Here is a 17,762-nt window from a genome sequence, read left to right on the forward strand (position 1 = left end):
AAGAATAACCTAAAATTATTCCTGCCTTTATACATGTGGACCGTGGCAAAGAGTTAAATCCCCTCACTTTAGAGTTAGTGGCTTAGATGTTTAATTTCTCACCTGATGGTTTTATCTTCATACAGATTACAACACTGTTATAAGTACATTTGAGATGTCTGTGATGTAATGTCGTTACTATTTCCTTTTGTATGGCAGCAGGATGCACTCAGACACTAGTTTTTGATACTTGTAGAGCCATATCATAGTGCTGACTTGTTGTTATTTATTTGGTCCTATAAGAACTCACTGAAGTTTGTCTATTTGAGACAAATGAACAAACTGCTGATCAGTGTAGTGCTTCAAACAAATGATACACAACAAGCTAAAGTCACAAGACTGAGCCTGCACTTCCTGCAGATGGCAGCAAAGGATGCCGTTAGGTGGAAACATAAACGTCACTGACATCATCATGTTTCATGATAACATTTTGTAGGCAAAAAATTGTTGTGTACTTTTATGATATGTTTTGTTGACCAGAGAACAAACCTCTAAACATGTTTTTCAAACTGGAGTCTCAAACCTGCTCTTTCAACAGGTTTCTCTCAGGCAGGTTGAAACTAAAGTGAAACTATGTATGATTTATGACACAACAGATTTTCTGGTTCTATTATGCTGACCTAAAATTCACCTTCAATTCTTTTTTGCTGTTAAGAGTTGACGTGTGTGTGGGGTGGGGGAGTATTCTGCTCCAGATAGATACTTTAAACACTACTGCCTTTCTGTGTCATTCCCGTAACAGGCACAACACAACACAGCACAACACCCTCTCTCTGACAAACAGGAAAGAGGAAAAGCGTACTTCACCAGGCATTCTGTGAATTTATGACCCCGACCTTCCACAGAAACATGAGGAAATCCATAAATAGTTAAATACAAAGTAAAAACAGTAGATTACTGTAATTCAGCAACACATTTTATAAGTGATAATGCACTGAGAATCGCACACGTTCATATGTTTCTTTGTGTTTAGTTTCTGATCTCTTCTGTTCTTTGTAGATTTAGTTGATGTGTTAAATTTCATCACCCAACTTCAATAAGAGTGGCATATGTTTTAATAAAAACCAGATATTTCCCCTTTTTTATTTTCTGAAGAGAGAAAAATGAAATGGTGCTTGGATCACACGACTGCACAGTAATCCTAAAATCAAAAAATGACTACTGTCTGCTTGAGATTATCATGTGACGTTATCATGTGACATTAAAGCTTTTGTTATGGTAAAAATGAATCATAATAGTCATTAATTCATCCTTACTGACATCAGTTCACGGATCAGTCTGGTAACTACAATAACTTTTCTTTTGGCCAGTCAACCATCATAGCTCATGTTTCTCAGAGGCAACACAATCGGATGATTGTGTGACAGCCAGTGTATTCTCTTCACACAAACCATTGTAGTGACGCTTAACTGGCAGGAAAATATTGAAAGACAACAATAGACCCACATTTTGCCCTTGGATGAAAGTGGCTACTGTGAAAAGAAACAAAGCTGGCGATTCATAAGTGGTTAATGATCTGGAGTGTTCCCAGCTGTAGTATGCATGTGTGTGTGCACGTGGGGTTGCACTTGTGTAGATTGGTTAAATGTGGCGTCAATGAAGCCCATCAACGGTCCACCAGTGCCAGGCATCTCCCACACTGATTTACCCACATTCAGTGAGTCAGGATGATGGAGACGTTTAATCCATCAGCTAATCACACGGCAGCAACTCTGTACATTTATGCATGTAGATAACACAACCAGCTGAAAGGTGATTTAGTTGATCCAAAATGCTGCAGCAAGAGTACTGACAGAGATTAAAAGACAGAGAGCTTTTCTTCCATACTGGCTTCCTGTTAAATTTAAAATCCTGTTCCTCACATACAAGGTCTTGAATAGTCAGATGCTCTCTTATCTAAATGACATGATAGTACGGTATCACCCCATTAGAGCTCTTCACTTTCAGACTGCAGGCTTACTTGTGGTTCCGAGAGTGTTTAAAAGTACAATGGGAGGCAGAGCCTTCAGCTTTCAGGCCATCTTTTGTGGAATCAGCTTCCAGTTTGGATTCACTGTAGGCTGCTGCATTCCCATGATGCATTGAGTGTTTCTTCTTCAGTCCCCTTTTTTACTCACTATGTCTTTATACACTTCTCTGCATTAAATTATTAGTTATTATTAATCTCTGGCTCTCTTCCACAGCATGCCTTTGTCCTATTTTCATCTGCTCACCTCCAACTGGTTGCAGCAGATGGCTGCCCCTCCCTGAGTCTGGTTCTGCTGGAGGTTTCTTCCTGTTAAAAGGGAGATTTTTCTTCCCACTGTTGCCAAAGCACTTGTTCATAGGGGGTCAAATGATTGTTGGGGTTTTCTCTGTTTTTCTCCGTTTTCTTTACCTTACAATATAAAGCGCCTTGAGGCAACTGTTGTTGTGATTTGGCATTATATAAATAAAACTGAATTTAAAAAAGTTGAATTTAATTTAAAAGAAAATCCTTGGTCGTGTCAGAGGACTATGGCCAGATTGCTTTGACCTGAAAGAAAGGCAACAGTAACTCAAATAACAAGTCATTACAAAAGAAGGTTTGCAGAAGACCAGATGGCCTACAGCAGCAGAAAACTAGGCATCCACTCCTGTCGGCTAAGAACAGGAAAATGAGGATAAGATGCAAATGTCCTCACCACAATTCGCCTGAGGTGATGATTCTTGATTCTTGAGGTAAACATCATGGAAGCATGGATCCATCCTGTCTTGTATCAACAGTTTAGGCTGCTGGTAGGGGTGTAATGGTGTTGGGGAGTATTGTTGATGATGATGTCCATTCCTATATTATCAAACTGGTTTCCTGAATAAGACAAGAAACAAAATATGGCAAGAAGAAAGTGAGTTCAGCGTACTCACCAGATCTCAGGCCAAAAGAGCACCTTTGGGATGTGGCGTATGGGAGATTCACATCATGGATGTGTAGCTGACACACATACAGTAACTGTGTGATGCTATCACATCAATATGAACCAAAATCTCTGAAGAATTTTCCAAAACATTTTGTTGAATCTTTGCCATGAAAAATTAAAGCAATGCTGATTACAAAAGGTGTTTCAACACAGTGTCAGTGCTTCTAATAAACCAGCATAAACAGAAATGGTAAGCATTTCTGTTTATGCTGGTTTAAGTCCATTTCTATGTAGGCGACAGTGTGTCCTCTCCTGTATCTTTTCCTTTTCCGTGTCCTCTGCTCAAAGCTAAAGCATCCAACTGACTGTTTCCTCCCATTGTTCTGCATATACAAGATCACATATGAGGAAGCTGTCATTACTGCAGACGCAGCAAAAACCGATTTCGCACCACAACACCATGGCTGAGAAAAAATCTACCCAACATATAATTGCTCATGCAGGCACTATGATTTTCTGTCTCTAAAAAAAGATTTCAGCATCCTAATGACTCCAAATGAAAGAGCTGCAGTTTGAGGAGACAGCCACATAAGAGGATACTAGTAACACCTTCCTACTGGGTGTCAGAAAGCTGTATTAAACTAAATTCTTCTTCTTTACATTTACTTCTAGTCCCAAAACACTTACCACATTAAAGAAAACAATCTCAACAGTCAGGATTAATTTCAGTCAAATGACTTGTGCGGTCACCGGATAAAGAAAGACGGAAACTCACAAGTTCCAAACTTGGGGATGATGTTACTTCCTAAAACTGCTGTGAACACTTTTTTTTTTTTTTTTGTTGGTTGGTTTGGGTCAACGTCACAGTACAAACGAGTGCTGACCTGTGGTGGAATGAGATTGAAGAACTGAGAAAGCATTGGTATATATATTCCGTGCCTGTAAAGGAGTTTGTTCTGTGTCTCAAAGGGCTTCTACAGGCAACATGTGACTGTATTATTAAAACTGATTAAAATGACAAGGTTAAGCAGCAAATTCTAACGTTTGGATACATGGTTTACAAAAATATTGCCTATGCTAGTCCAAGAAGACCCTGAAATTAAACAGAATTAAAGATCTTGAAATTTAGAGAGCCACTGTAGTGGATTAAATTTGAAAAACTGTAATCAGCCAATTGACTGATAATTGAAAAAAAAAGTACTGGATGCTGTCTGTTCTTGTCTAATAATAATGTGTCATATGTAAAAATGGCCCAGGTGGAGGTAATTTTCAGTGATCTATAGATATAGAGAGTAACCGTAATAAAATACAATACTGGATACAAATTATAAGAAGACCCAAAGTTTCAGATCATGAAGATAGAATATGCATACGCCAAGAATATTCAGGCTTTAGACTCCTCAGACATTGAATTTCCCGCAATTTTTTCCTGTAATCGGCTCTGTATGATGTCAAAGACAGGGAATGACCAGCCGCACCCATGTACTGTTTAAACCTTCTATTTTGAAAGAGCAACCAATCAAAAAACTTGGCTTAAAAGGGTGGCCTTAACAAGAGATAAGGTTGCTTTATACAGTGGAGTAACCTAGGGGCTGCTAAATTATGAATATTTGAAACATGACTCATGCCAAGCTACTCTAGCTGACTTCAGGAGTAAAAATATCAAAATGTGTTTAGCAAAACGTAAACTAATGGGCTTCTGTACTGAAACAGGCCCCAATGGTTATCACGTATCTATTTATCTATAACGTGATCTATTTATTTTAAATAAATAACACTGCTTTTGAAAAACTTCATATAAAGCTAGAGTAAAAGTAGCCCGGTTGCTCTAATCTTTTCAGTCAGGCATCAGCCGAGCCACCCGCGGGTCTGTTCGGGAAAAGTGGGTGGCGTTGAACGTACAGTATGTAGGCATGGAGAGGAGAGTCGCAGAGCAGCTCGGCTCTTCTCGTGGCTAATGTGATGACAGCTGATTACATCGACACCCGCAGAGGACCACAGCCGTGCCGCTTTCTGCGTGTCAACATGTTCTAATGCCCGCAAACAAAACCACGCAGCTCTTCTAGGAAATAATGACTCGGCGAACACCTCCGAGGCTGTGGGACGCGTAGCTGTTAAAAAGTTGCGGTGTCGTGGAGAAGGGCAACTCCGCCAACACCGCACCACATCACCAGGCTCGAGAAGTTGGGTATCTAGTCTGACTGGATCTAACGGCCTGGTCCCAAAAGGTAAGCAAAGCGCACTGAAAGTCAAACTTTGACTGCTACACGGTGCCAGTCCAAGTTTATATGCATAAGGGTTCAGTTACATAGAAATACGCGGGTTTTCGTCTATAGCCACGACATCAGTTTTTTCTCTACTAGACCTGAGACTTTTACGATTTGTTCATTGAACTGTGCGCTCTAATAGCGGCACTTTTGGGGTGTACCCCATACATGGCAGTCTGCAGACACGTCCTACGGTGTGTTAATACGCAGCTATTACTCCAGCGGACTACTGACGTGAGCTGAATGAGTGATGGCAGTAAACACAAGTGCTGCAGACTAAATAATCCCCCCGCTGTCTGTCTGTCACCTGTGGTCGTCGCTGTCAGTTGTTATGCCATGTGAGCGAGATCAGCACACACACACACAACGGTGTTTCCATCACCTCAGAGGATATAGCATTAGTGATTTACCCCCCAACTCTTGACTAGCGTTAACGTGAAGGGGGGATTTCTTCTTGATCTTTTAAGAAAGTCAATCACCCACATTGTGATTTTGTAAACAGATGTCCTCAAAACGAGTACCACAGGCGACATTGTGGTCTGACGTAAGTGCACGGGATGTTCAATGTTACATCACATACTTCCGAGATTAGCGATATTGGTCTTTTATCGATATGTATATAATAGCAATAATGTAACTTTGCAGATATCTTTGTAGATAAAAGTTTGATAACTTAGAAATAAGATCTGAGCGTGAAGACTGAAAGATCACGAGTTTTTGTTTCTGTTTTTATTTATTTATTTGTACCTCTGAGCTGCTTTCCAAGTAGTTTGCTGCTTGAACTACTTGAAGCTCTCCCGGTTTAGTAAAACAGGCTGTATACAGATGTAGAGACAAACAGTGCTGTATATGGTGGACCAGTGATGATACCAGTTTTCAAGTTAACAAAAAATATGATATTGTTATTTCACATAAATGAGGTGTTTTAGGGTTATATTTAAAAAGGAAACGGATCTGGTCATTGTTTATTACCATCCTAGTAACTTACCATGAACATGTAGGTTTCTCTGCTACCTTCTCTGCAGACAGAATAACAATAGTCCACTAAACAACAGCATCAGAGCCAAGCTTTAATTTGTTTTTTTCTGTAACAAGGAAAACAGGAAAACACTTGATTCTCAGTACTGTTTTCAAGATGATAACAGGGTAAACTGAGAACAAAAAATTAAGATCATAAACAAAAAAACCAGTAACATGATAGCACACTTTTTAAAGTTGCCTGACGTAATGAAAAACAAATATAGTAACGTTAAGTGTAAAGTGTGAGAATATTTTTATCTGGTTTGAGGTAGTGCTGTGTTTCTGGTGACTTGGCACCATGTCTTGTTTTGACGTTACTCAAATAGAGTTGGTAAAGTAGGCTGCTGCTGTTTCTGTCTAGCTGCTAAATTCTAGCTGGTAGATTTTTCTGGACTTCAAAAGAAACATAACATTTTTCAACACAAACATTTTTTATTTTTGGTAAGTTAATGCTGTCTGTAGACGTTACTGATAGGTAGGACTGTTGAGGTTTGATTGCTGCCTGTCTCCAACATTTACATTATTGTTTTATTATTATGCATAGCTACTAGTCAGCTATGTATAGTACTAACAGATGGCTAATGTGGCTATTGGGTAATTGCTAATGGTTAAACAGCTGGTGTTAACCTGTGCAACAGCCAAGTTACAGTAAAATACCCAAGTGTTTTTGAAACAGAGCTTTACTGACCTTGCGAAGTACCCCAGAAAGAGCTGTTTAGTGCTGTGAATTGTTCATGTGTTCAGCTGCTAGTGAGGGGAGGGGCTGTGTGCCTGCCTATCTGCAGCCGTGATACTTGAGATGAGGATGGCACTGTTTGTATCAATATTGTTGCAAATGCGTAGCTAATCTGTTCATTTTTTTACAACCCTTACCAAAATAAAGAAAGCCCAATAGTGTGATGGTTAACACATTCACCTAATTCCTGGGGATTGCATCAGGTGGGGAAGCCGGTGTAAAAACACATGGCGCTTCTTGCTATGGCGCTTCTTGCTATGGCGACCCCTTGTGAAGAAGAAAGTTGAAAGTACCTCTTTTTTTCCTGAAATATGCAGATACCTGGCTATCTATGGCCAATAGCAGCTGAAAACACACTTTACAGAAAAACTAAGCAAGCGGCTCCTTAGCATTTTGTGTACAACTAAATAGGGAACAAGTAAAGAGTTGGATCTGTATGAGAAACTGAAGACACTGCGTGCTGACATGACCCGTACTTTACAGGGTAGCTACGACCTACAACATAATGTACAAATAGAGCCTCACGTTGAGTTAAAATGGTAATTGAGATCATGAACTCAGTAGGAGAGTGTTTACTGAGATCATAAGGAGTTTCGTGACAGACTTGTATACAAACTGACTTCATTTTGCAACCAGAAGAGTCGCCCTCTCCTGGCCACTCCTGGCACTTTCACATTGACTTCACGTTTTAGCATCGGAGGTTGTATCAACTTTTATACATTCTTTGGGCCCCATGGTGGGTTTGTCATTGAAGATCAGTCCTGTACATATACATCCCACTAACTGCTTAACAAACAGAATATTTACTTTTATGAATAAGCAAAGAGTGTTTACAAGAGAGTAACTGTACTTTCAGTTTTAATGTGTCCATTTCCTGATGTGCATGCTTTTACAGTGAGTTAATGGGTAGAGTGATAGATTAACTAGTTCCCTCTTGCGCACCATTTATTGCTTCATGTCTCTTGCAGGACAATGTATGTATTTACTTTGACCGTGCAGACTAACTTATCAACATGGATTCACTCTGCTGGGTTGGTGATGTTTGAATCTTAATTTATCACCATCTTTGGTGTTTGTTGTTTTATTCTGCTCCATATTTGCATGAGCATAAGCAACAAAAATTGTTATGTTATTTCGGTTTTGCACCTTTGACATTTTTAACGCAGTAGTAAAGTCATGTGCACATGTAGAATCACACCATCGACTGGCAATCAGTCAGAGTGTCTGTAGTCTTTGCTTCAGTTTCTATATTACACCTTCATGGTTAGCAATTGCACTGCTTTGGCAGTGACACACATCTGTCAAACATTGTAATCCAACTGAAGTCAAAAAGCTACTAGCTTTAATGAAATTTTAGGTATCTGTTTCTATTATCTCGCCCTCTTTTTTTGTTTACCGTCCAGTCACAATTTTGGATGCACAGAAACTTCCTGCACACTAAATTATTAATACTGGCAACAGGGTCCTATATCAGCAAAGACACCTGAGATGTTTGACTCAGTTTGCTTGTATTACATGCTGCACAAATGTTATACAGTATTATGACTATTACAAACAATAAAATGCACTCAACAGCTGCTGCACAGTATCCAGAAGGGCAAGTAGCAAAAGTAAAAGTAACTTAAGAAAGCATGGGGAATTCCATTATTTCATCCGATTACAAAGTATTCCATCACTTCCGAGACAAGGTATTTCCCACACCTTAACAATGACAGCATCGCGCGCAGTCTTTGTTGGCAGCACAGTTTTGGTTTGGTTGGCTTAATGATGAGAAGGGTTAGTTATTTTGGACTTGATGTAAAAAAAAGTGAAGTGTCCAAAGGAAGAACTAAAGCTGTTTTGAAAGAGGGAACTAAGTAAATTAAGGCCTGTTAGTGTTCATGGAGATGATACGAGCCAGTTAAGTTGGCACAGTAAGACACATTGTTGACAAAAAAGCTTAAATCTAACAGACAAGTTGGGACAGTCAACGAGGCGGAGAGACTGACAGTAGTTTTTCTTACTTGTAATATGATAGACTAAACAAAAGGAACTCAAAACACTTCACCAAGGCTGAGTAATTTACTCAGTTTGATAGCTGGTAGACATTAAAATTATAGACCTCAAGCTCGGCAACCCTGAACAAAGAGGACAGCTGGTGCTGCTATGATTATAATAGATGTAGCTTTACTTCTGAGTAAAGCTACATCTTGTACTTTTTCTTTCTATGACTCATTGTTAACTTTGTTGAGCTTTTACACCCTGTTTCATGCAACCATGTTCATTTTTCTCAGATATCTTCTTGTCATTGCACAATGATTTAAAAATAGGTGTGGTTCTCTCTTTAGTGTTTTTGGCAGAATTTGTGCCAAATTCCTACTAGGCTGGTATTTCAGTTTTGTGCCCAGATGATTCCAGGCCAGTCCCAGTAAAAGTTATCCCAAGATATAATTAACAAACATCAAGCCCCGTAAGGAAAACGCGTTAAAGAAGCATACGAATTGCCATCTTGGAAGTCTCTTTCAGTGTCCTCAGTTCACCCCGAATTGTGTAAAAGTTTGGAGAGAACATGCGAGAGGTTTCACCCTCCATGAATTTATAATATTTCTGCAGGCATGTCATGATTTGATCCCAGAGGAAAGACATGTTATGTAACAGCTCATATGCAAGCTATTAGGAGTCATCCATGTTTTAAGGGTGCGGCATATCCTCGGGTACCTCTTGGGTCCTCTCAGGAAAAACCCTCTGCCATCCAAACACATCTCTTGTATCTATGACAACGAGGCCTCGGCTCTCTGAGTGCAGTCGTCTGAGCTGTGCTGCTCAGTGTGGAAATGTTTATGCAAACGAGCAGTTCCACCCAGTGTGTGTATACTGCGTGCGCGCGTGTGTGTGTGTCATGCAAGCCATTGATATTCAACACGTGCAGGCTTGAGAAAGGAATGGAAGGACAACTATGTGAGTGGAGCGAGTCATGGGAGGAAAAAAAAAGTAGTCAGGATGAAGTGGAGTCTGAAAAATAACTGCATTCCCTTGTGGAATGTTTGTGCGCCGGCCAAGCTGCAGAGATGCAGGAAAGCAAACTCAATGAAAATGTGAAGGCGGAGGTGGATCTGGCTCTATGGATGAGCCAAAAAAGAGTGTTTCCACCCAGGGTTTTCCCCTACATTCAGCAGCAACACTTGCAATGTTACTTCAACTTTCCTCATAGCTTTAACCTTACCAGCTCCATAATGGGCATTTAAAGTCAAATAAATAAGTGAAATACTAAATGTCATTGTGTCATAAATAATTGACTGCAGAAGATTTTGGTATCTAGAGGATTTATAAACAAGACTGGGTTGGCTGCACTGCTGGAAAACATAGGTGTGGAAGATGACTGATATGAAAGGCACCATAGATGGGCTTGTCTTACCATGACCCAGTTAACTGTTAGGAAAGAAAGCAAGTAAGAGCTGCTTTGTATTGCAGTATGTTTGGCTAACCAGAGGATATTTTTGCATAATACTCTAATTTTACAGTCCTCAGACAGATATGACACTGTGTAAGATAAACAGTATAACACACAGGTCTCAAGGGAAATTCTATAAAATAATGACATGGCTTCAGGAGGTGGAGAAGTGTCTTCATTTGTTTTAAAGTCTAACTTTAAAATTTCATTAAAGTTAGTAGCTTTTTGACTTCCCTAATGATTTCAAGGTTTCAAGGACTAGTTTAAATCTAATCACATTTGTTTTCTAAAAACAAGTTGGTGACACCATGATGGTTAATTCCAATAATTATAGTTTAAAGGCATTTTCAGTTTAAATCTGTTTATTACATTTTCAGAAATATCTTACTGACTTTCTTCTCCTTGCCTTCTTTCCTTCCTGAACATTACGTCGGCATCTTCATATGTCTGAGTCACACAGGCGTAGAGACCAGTCGGAGATACCCTGCAAACATCTGTTAACGATTAATCACCAACCATGAGTGGCTGGTGTAGGTTACTGACAGTCGTTAGCAGTCGTTGCCACAGCTGCCTGTAGTTTGCATGGCAAGCACTGACCTGTCAATAAAGACTCGTGAACTAGTAGCCGAGCAGTATTTAAACTTGAGAAAGTGCGACTCAAACTGGAATCTTTAAATATTTGCCTTCAAAGTAAAAGTTGCACCTTTAGAAATGTGTTGGTGGTAACAGTGAAGCACAATGTTTGCTTTTTTTGGTGCTTTCCGTGCAAGCTAATGGTGACCGCTGCGATCTAACGATCAAGGCAGGATTGCAAGATGTTTCTGTGCACAGCATATACCTCCTTGCATTTTTTTGACGGTGGTTTTCACATGGTTGCCAACCAGTATCTAGGCCTGTGTATTAGACTAGTGTCTAATATGAAAATGTAGTTGGCTCTGTCATTTTGTCAACAAAAATAAGCTATTGTTACCATTAGAGCTGGGCCATATCATACCGTTCACGGTAATACCGGTATAATGTTCGGCAACGATAAGAAAATGAAATATCGCGACAGAATATGGGTAAAACCCGCATGCGCAGTGCCTTTGTTTTCATATGCACATGGTGGAAAAAGCATGGCGGCGACTGAGAATAAGAAGGGTGAAAGCGGATCGTTGAATGAAACGGATGAACCAGAATTGGTTTGTAAAAATGCTGCAACTTCAGTGGTGTGGAACTGGTTTAGCTTTCGTCCGTCAGATACATAACAAAGCACTATTTTTGGTAGAGCATGCTAGCGGGCCGTCGTTATTACCGTGTTTTTTGGAAAATACGGCACACTTAAAATCAATTCTTTGATTTTTCTCAAAATCGACAGTGCCCCTTATAATCCCGCGTGCCTTATGTATGAATTCTGGTTGTGTTTACTGACCTCGAAACGATTTTATGTGGTACACGGCGCTCGAAAATCTGTCAGATGTTTTAGTACGACTTTGCTAAGCTACGAACCCGCACCGCTTGATGGATTGTCGGAGCATTACGGCTATCGTAGGCAGGAGCCTCGCGGAGTGATACGTACTGTGCTTCAACATAATATTACCGTACTGTGTGTGTATAACCTCTTTGTGGATATTATACATGGTTATGCTGAGGATATGTCGGCCAATTTCCACTGGAAATGCCTTTTGGTTAAACTGTCAGCAAGGAATTTGCATTTGCACTGTTAAATTTTTATATAACTTTAATGCATATAAAAAACAGCTGCTTGTTTAAGTGAAGATACATTAATGGGTTTTTTTGCACTAATAAAGTTGTGGAGTTGTAAAGTATTTTGTCTAGTGTCAATTATATCGTCAGTTATATCGTTATCGCAAATTTTCAAATGTATATCGTGATAAATATTTTTGGTCATTGCGCCCTGCTCTAGTTACCATTATCATTCTGTTCTTGTATTTATGTGTCCAAAATACTTATGTTACATGATGTCTTGTATATTACTTCACCCTTTACACTTGAGTATGATTAGAAGTAAAAGGAACTGTTTTTTTCTACTATAGAAATTGTTTGTACTGAAATGCAAAGTTGGCGTGTTAACATGCTGTCTAGTATTTTTGGATGCTTTTGCAGTTTTTCTCTGTGTAGTCACTGGGGCCTGCTCACATGTCTGAGTGGAGCAACACGGGTCCGCCAAATATTTAAACAAGAATTTGGCATCTGTGGTCATTTGAATCAGCTCGCCAGATGTGTTCTCTACATGCAGCTGGCTGAGGCCATGGAAGTGCTGCCTCATCTGGATGAAATGCATTGTAAAGCAAGGCTGCACTCCTGTTTTTCCTGTGCCCTTTTTATTTGTTATTTAGAGCAATGCAAGCTGCTTTTTATGCATGCGTGTGCATAAGTTGATTAATCCAGTATTCTATATGGCAGCGACTGCTAGAAAAACAATCAGCAAACATTATATGGAAGTAAACAGAATATTTTTGTACTTTCACATTTTTTTTTAAATTTTCCAGACATTTTTATGACTGATATTTTATAAAGCAGACATGGAATATAACATAGATTAGACCATCAATCATTCTAATATCGTAAACTAAATAATCCCATGTTTACGCTCTGGTTCCGGTCTTTGTTTGTTTAAAATAAAACTCCACTGATATCTCAAGCCATTCACTCTATAAACACATGGCCATAAAACCACATGACTTGTGTTGACAACTGTCAGGCCATCTCTTTCTCTCCCTCCATCCCATGTGCTGAAAGACCAGATGGCCAAAAGGGAGACAGCAGATGTCCCAGTATTTCTTTTTTTTTAATATCTAGAACAGTCCACCTGCTTTGATTATGCTGTTTCGGGGTGAATGTGTTTCGCTGGACTCAGCATTCTGGATGGAAGCACGCTGCACTGCTGCACAGCCAGAGTCCCCGGTAAACAAACTCAATGAAAAGACACCCAGCCAACTCCAGAGGATTCTAACAGTGCATTAGTGTGTGTTTGTGGGTTGCACAGGCACGTGCCAGCCTGCCACTTTAATATGTCTGAATAGGATGAATGGCACAGAGGTCACGCGTCGGTGCGAGCCCTGTCCTGGCAGGCACGTAGATAATGAGGCAGCGGCTTTATTGTTGGCATCAGAGTGCGTTCAAATAAAAGATACAGGCAGTCAGCAGATCCCACTTCCTCCACTGTGGTCTCACACCGAGTCAGTGCTTGAGCTGGAGGCTACCTGTGTGCAGGGAAAAACTCGAGATGCCACGCAGCAGTGGCAAAGACGAGCTAATGTAGTTGTAAGAATGCGCTGAACTCCTGTCGCGTCATTAAAAAGCAGTTATGGAGCATAACAGCTGCAGCTACACAGTTTTGTTCTCATTAGTGATTCCTTTGCTGATTGGTTCCTGAACAATCAACTCAGTGTTTGATCTCCAGAATGAAAAAACATGCAATCATTTTCAGTTATGGCTTTTCCGAACTCTAGACAACACCAAATGCTGGTTTTTATTAGATCACGCACACACTGTGTGCTTCTTGCTATGTTGGAGTGAACGCCACAGCCGTAATCCAAAAGACAGCATTAATCTTGTCTTGAGTTTTGAGGTTTAGCTCATTAAGAGCTTGTTGTTAGCTTGATGGTTGTAAATCGACCAACGCTCATTTTTTTCTCCCAGTAACCCTGTACACAATATTAATTGGGTTATTTTTATGTATTTTTTATTGAGTGTTTTTGCATTAACTGAAATGAAAGAATTAAAGTGTGTTAATCTATTTTTCTTAAACATATGCAGACAGACAGAGTTTACTAAAAGGTGAAGATGTTTCAGGGCCATGTCCCAGGTCAGACAGTTGGTTCATTGTGCGACGTGTCAGCTGTGAAGTGTGTGTATGTTTACACTGTGTGTGTGTGTGTGTCAGCTGTTGACTTAGCTGTCTGTCGTAATCCTGTTACTTTCTCCAGGACGGTGCCAAGTGACACACGCTAGACCCAATGAAGCTGTTTCATTCTCCCTTTCTGCCTGAAATAATCATTATGTACTGTTGTGTATACTGTAACAATGTATATAAACCTGATATTGAGCTTTACCAAGACCTCATTAATCATAGTGGAAGGACGAGATCTTCAGTGAGTCTTCTAAAGAGGATCTTCCGCTCTGTGAAATGGCCCTTGTACTTTACAAAGAGGCATTTTATTGCTTTGGATTAGCACCTAACACTTTACAGTCAATTTCATTGATGAACGCATAATAAAACGAACATGTGTCGATGGCTTCTAGCTTTCTGTGAGTTTTGTTGTGGGCATTTTCTAAAGTTAAAAGGTGTGTCATTCATAGAAGGACAGTAATCTGTTACCATACAGCACAGGCCTCCTGTCTTTTTGGTTGAAATGTATTTTCTCCGGACGTGCCTTTCCCCCCCTGACGCGACTTTGTTTTTCCCCTCTTGTTTTATTTTTCTTTCATTCAGATCCAGGAAAAATAATGCTCAGCTCTTGGTGTTGTGAGTCAGGATGAGTCACTGACATCTTGAAGTGTGTTTTTCTTTTACAAAATCGGGGGGAAGAAACGACCAGCATGTTGATTATTAGACATGTGAAATGTGTTGTTGTTTTGGTATTTGAAACTGAGGGAACATAATTAAGGAGTATCCTGGCATTCTTTATGTGTTTTTCATTGTTGGGATGAGTGGTCTGCTGTTTTTGGTGAAAATATGACACTGGCCTGATGAGTAAAATGAGCAATAATTAGCTGAGATGACACCAAACAGACCGGCTGGGGCGTGTTTTTAAAGTACAGCTGGGGCTTATTGTGATTGAGAGCTTCAAGAGGTTTTGCCTTATATTATATATGGGAATATATGTTATGTTTTCCATATTTCTTAACTAATTGTATGCATAAAAAACGCTAATACTGATATTAATATAATTGATTTTATATGTGTTATAATGATGATTAGCACAGGTTGATTGCTCAGTGATGTTAGTGCATTATCAAAGCTTTGGTTGTAGATGCTGCCACGTCGCTTATTGGTGTCTGAAATCCTGTTTTGAACCCTCGAGATGAGCGTTTCTGTCATCACCATGTTGGCTACAAAAAAACGGATGTGGCGAGAAAGGCAGGTCTGACTGAAACTGTATCCTGATTGGCTCCTTTCTTGTGACGGACAAGTTTTTACCCAGTGAGTATCTGGTTTTGTAACTCAGATAAATCCCGAGTTAAAAACATGGTGTGACCAAGATTTTAAAACTAGAAATATTTTGTCATTTTCAATATTTTGTTCAGTATAACTCAAAATGTATGAATGAGGTGGTTACAGAGGTTGAGACGGAAACCTGTTTTCTCATAGACGTCTGTAGGACCGCAGAGATGGCAACCACAGCAATCGCCTTCTGCTGGTCATTTCTTTTTAACCTAGAAGCCACCTCAATGTTTTTAACTTTGTACAGCTCTTATGAGTTTTAAAATCCTAATCTTGCTTTAGAATGAAATTTCAGAAACCAGCGGATGATGTAACAGTAGCCAAGTCCACCTTTTATCCTGTTCATGGTCACTACCTGTGTGGACGCCCCAATGTTCTGGTATTTTAACAGAGCAGAAAGTAAAGCGGAGGGATGGAGAATAGTTCCCACATGCAAGAAGGATTTAGTCCCAGGTTATATTACAAGCAGCAAAGTTACTTTTTTACAGCGAGCAGAGTAGTTCGCAATGTTTCAGGTTTCAGTTCACTTTTCTACAGAGAGCGGTCTATATTGAAAACTTCAGAAAGCACCAAAGCCTCTGCGTTTGCTCTGTCTTTATTTAGCAGCATCTTTATTTACGAGTGCGTACACACAGAGCTCTGCAACATCACTTTCATTTCCCACCCTTTTTGGGGGGTATCTTGCAGAACTGTTAGTTGCCCATAGCTGACTGTGAGTAAGATTCTTTCTTTGACTTTAACAAATGCTTTAAGATTTGCATTAAAAAAACAAACAAAAGACAGCAACTCGCGCATTTATTCACGTGACACATCAGCATTAAGTTCATTAACCAAAGCTCGCTCAGGATCTGATGGCAGATTATGTTTGGAGGTTTTATTCTGCACATCCAACAGGTTGGGTGTAATAGGCAGATGTATTCAGGTTTATACAGTGGACCTGTGTGTAATAACTACAACTGAGTTGAAGTTATTCAGCTGACTACTGTTATTGTGAGTTGTTTACTTGTAACCTCGTCAGATGTAGTAATTTGGGACCTGCTTTTGCACTGATCTTTGTGAATTGTGCTGATGATGATGGCTGAAATGAACTGGCTGCATTCGATTAAAAAATGTGTGCATTGTCAGAATTCCTACAGAATTTTCCACTGCCTTCTGCCACACAGTAATTTTGTTTCCTTAGTAAATCTGTTCCTTTTTATAGGCGTTTAAAGGAATTGGACAAATTGAAAGTTGGCTCTGATTAAGGTGTTAGAGGCATGTTATGCAATCAACAAAGTCAGTTTTTCCACTTCTGGAAAAGTTTCATTTTATCAGTTTATTTATTATTATTTTATTATGCGTGTCTGAAACAGATCTTTCTTGTAAATAAGACATTGAATCTCAGTGGGACTATCTGTATAAATAAAGATTAAATATATAAAATCATCATGTAGTTGTCATGGTATTTCACTCTTTCCACTCTTTCTGGGGACTGTTGTGTTGATATATATATATATGTATGTAGATAGATGTATATATGTGAACACTTGGATCACACATTAGCCAGTGTCAGTGTTAAACTGCCAACTTGCTTGTAAACTCTGTGCGATGCTGCTTTGCATCAGTATGAAAATACTGATCAGTGTGTTGCATCATGCATGCACTGTCCAGCTCCCTCGCCTAAAGCAACACAGGCTGTTTTTGGAGTGTGAAGACTTGTGAAGTTATAGAAAAAGTACGGCTGTGAAAAAATGTGTCGACCTCCCAGAATTGTACATAATTTGTGTGGGAAAAAGTTTCTTGTGTGCTTCATGCAACCTTTTTATCTGTAACAGAGCCAGTAAACAAGTTTGTAGTCATGCTCAAGCCTCATTATAATATTCATTAATGTAGTAAATATTCACAGTGCTACTTCTGTGAAATATTTGCTATTTAGTACTGCGTTTAGTGACGGCACAACCATTTATATTACTTATCAACAGCATTTTAGGAGTGGATTTTCTGTGTGATATACATAAAAGCTTATTTTTATGTGAACTGGTTCCAATTTCATTCAGACTGTGGTCAGTTACTATATGCTTCTGCTGTACTGCTGGAAAACTTCTACCTGAAGGCAGCTTTTCTCATCTGCCAGGGCACGGTGGAAAAAGCGGCAGGGGCCGCTGACACACTGACGTACCCATAAATAAAACTAAGAAGCTTGTCTGGCTGGACGTGGATCTGAGGATTAACTTCAAAAAAGATC

General features: G+C 39.6%; 1 protein-coding gene across 3 annotated transcripts in view; it reads left to right on the forward strand.

Moving 5' to 3' along the window:
- The first annotated feature begins 4,821 nt into the window (after positions 1-4,821).
- LOC116329800 (dynamin binding protein) overlaps positions 4,822-17,762 on the forward strand; it is a 50,837-nt gene continuing 37,896 nt past the window's right edge. For all 3 annotated transcript variants that reach the window (XM_031751889.2, XM_031751890.2, XM_039616308.1), the window contains exon 1: positions 4,822-5,143. The gene's annotated coding sequence lies outside the window, so the exon portion shown is untranslated. The remainder of the gene's footprint in view (positions 5,144-17,762) is intronic.

This window comes from Oreochromis aureus, linkage group 8, assembly GCF_013358895.1.
Source record: "Oreochromis aureus strain Israel breed Guangdong linkage group 8, ZZ_aureus, whole genome shotgun sequence".
NCBI lineage: Eukaryota > Metazoa > Chordata > Actinopteri > Cichliformes > Cichlidae > Oreochromis > Oreochromis aureus.